Below are 2,792 nucleotides of genomic sequence, written 5' to 3'. Positions count from 1 at the left end.
AAAAACGGTCTTTCACTCAACGGTGACGTTGGCGAGCTTTTCTTTCAGCTGATTGGTTGGTCTGCTCTCGAACGTCAACTCAATGCCACCGCCCACACGGTCACCATGGCGACGGGAATAAACACTTTTGAGATCAGTAGTAGTGCTTGATGAAACAACAAAAATGAAAACTCTGTCATCATTTACTCATCCTCATGTTGTTCTAAACCTGTATGACTGTATTTCTCCCGCGGAACGCAAAAGATGATGTTAGGCAGAATGATATACACAGAATATAATATAGTCTATTTACATTTTCGAACCAATACTGAACAAGAATGCTAAAGTGATATGCTAAACACTAAAATATTTAGTTTTTTTTAGTTAACACTTTAGTTTAGGGTGCATTTCTCGCTACTAACTACTTGCTTATTATTAGCATGCATATTACGGTTTATTAGTACTTATAAAGCACATTAAATGATTTATACAAAATAATATATTGTGTTAATATATAGAATATAAGGAATTGCCACTTTTTATATATGTGACAGTATATTTATTTACTAATATATCATAATGTATGTAATTTTATATTCAGTAATACACTTCATAATATATAGATGTATATGTGATCAGATATGGTACTGCATATGTAATGTATTGCAGTATGCAGTAAAAACACACATATATAGAGAAATATATTATGTAATACATATCTTATATTTTTAAAAATTATTTACATTATAATACATTACATGTCTCATATTTTCAAATCTTAATGATGTTTGGTCAATCATTAACCTAACCACAGGCTCTACTTTTCAGCACAATGGTAACCCCAAAAACTCAGACATACCAGAAAATTAATTCGAAAATAATAGAACATTAAACATTAATAGATCTCCCCCTACATAACTCTGCTCAGAGAACATATGGTCCCTCTCTACATAGAGTTAAAATTAAACTGAAGCAGAGTTAAAGTTAATGAGATAATATGCTGTTTGTGGAGTTGTTTAATTTAATCTTCAGTTTTATCTTCATTTGATTTTATCTAAGGCTGTGGCTGGAAGTCCTTTGTAGTTATTGTGTTTCTCTTCAGTGATTATGCTTGTTAACAGCAGGTGTTCATCACTAATGCTCAATCATAACTTAAAGGTGCCATCGAATTGAAAATTTAATTTACCTCGGCATAGTTGAATAACAAGAGTTCAGTACATGGAAATGACATACAGTGAGTCTCAAACTCCATTGTTTCCTCCTCCTTATATAAATCTCATTTGTTTAAAAGACATCTGAAGAACAGGCAAATCTCACCATAACACCGACTGTTACGTAACAGTCGGGGTGTACACCCCCAATATTTGCATATGCCAGCCCATGATCGAGGCATTACACAAGGGCAGCCAGTATTAACGTCTGGAGCTGCACAGCTGAATCAGCTGAATCAGACTAGGTAAGCAAGCACTAACAACAGCGAAAAATGGCAGATGGAGCAATAATAACTGACATGATCCATGATAACATGATATTTTTAGTGATATTTGTAAATTGTCTTTCTAAATGTTTCGTTAGCATGTTGCTAATGTACTGTTAAATGTGGTTAAAGTTACCATCGTTTATTACTGTATTCACAGAGACAAGAGTCGTCGTTATTTTTATTATTAAACACTTGCAGTCTGTATAATTCATAAACACAACTTCATTCTTTATAAATCTCTCCAACAGTGTGTAATGTTAGCTTTAGCCACGGAGCACTATCAAACTCATTCAGAATCAAACGTAAACATCCAAATAAATACTATACTTACGCGATTAGACATGCTGCTTGACGAACACTTTGTAAAGATCCATTTTGAGGGTTATATTAGCTGTGTGAACTTTGTTTATGCAGTGATAGAGTCGAGAGCTCGGGAGGGGAAGGAGAGCACGAGCAATTAAAGGGGCCGCAGCCTGAATCGGTGCATATTTAATGATGCCTCAAAATAGGCAGTTAAAAAAATTAATTAAAAAAAAATGTATGGGGTATTTTGAGCTGCAACTTCACAGACACATTCAGGGGACACCTTAGACTTATATTACATCTTGTAAAAAAACATTCGATGGCACCTTTAATTAATCACTTAATAATCTCATTAACTTTAATTCTGCTTCAGTGTAACTTTAACACTATATAGAGAGGGACCATATGTAATCTGAGCAGAGTTGGTTTAACTCTGGGGATTTTTCTGAGTATATTAATATCAAGCAAAACACATGAAATAACACTTAATTTTAATATTTACTCTCCTTTAACTGTCAGAAGTAAAGCATGCTGGGAACTAAAAGTCTGTGGTAACCACTGATTGTAACTCATTCCTTGAATGTGTTTATTATTAATGCCTTATTCTGCCTGACCATATTTTACATCCTTTAATCCTGCCCAATCTTACCGACTACCTTACTAACCATTAATAAGCAGTAATTAGGGAGTTTATTGAGGCAAAATACGTAGTTAATAGTGAGAATTGGACCCTAAAGTGTGACCCTAAAAACTATTAAACAACTTTTAAACAATGTTTAAACAGCTATTAAAAAATGTTTCTTGAAATAAAATAATAAATAAATATTAGATAAAAAACTTAACTTTAACAAAATTGAACAGAAATAAAATAAGTTTAAATTGAAGAACTAAAACAAAAAATGCTAAATAGAAATATTTAATACATAAAAACTAATAAAAATGATAAAAACCTATTACAAAATTATTAAAATGAAAACTGAAAACATACAATTAAAATAATACTGTAATATTTCATAAAATAACACTGTAA

This window comes from Megalobrama amblycephala, linkage group LG16 (genome assembly GCF_018812025.1).
Source record: "Megalobrama amblycephala isolate DHTTF-2021 linkage group LG16, ASM1881202v1, whole genome shotgun sequence".
Classification (NCBI taxonomy): domain Eukaryota; kingdom Metazoa; phylum Chordata; class Actinopteri; order Cypriniformes; family Xenocyprididae; genus Megalobrama; species Megalobrama amblycephala.
This window is presented reverse-complemented; position numbering follows the sequence as displayed.